The sequence below is a fragment of the Morus notabilis genome, unplaced genomic scaffold (assembly GCF_000414095.1).
Source record: "Morus notabilis unplaced genomic scaffold, ASM41409v2 Scaffold14, whole genome shotgun sequence".
In the NCBI taxonomy this organism is placed as follows: Eukaryota; Viridiplantae; Streptophyta; class Magnoliopsida; order Rosales; family Moraceae; genus Morus; species Morus notabilis.
Window position 1 is genome coordinate 151,679 of NW_010365103.1, and position 290 is coordinate 151,968.

A 290-nucleotide genomic window follows, 5' to 3' on the forward strand; every position below is an offset into this window, starting at 1 on the left:
ATAATCACATTATTTAAATAATAATTAATTCTCAATTAATTATTTTTGAGTATTTAATTTTAGAAATATGTAATTCTAAAATTCCCATTTTGCCCTCTGTGTCTGGCAGAATTACTAGGACAACGCGGGGACTAATGGACCTATAATCCCGAGCTCCAATAAAATTAATAATCAATTAAACACTTTAATTAATTAATTAATTCTATTAATTCCAATAGTTACTCCACTATAAACTTAGAATTGCACTCTCGAAATTATAGATATAAATTACTTCTAAACTGTGAAGTGTC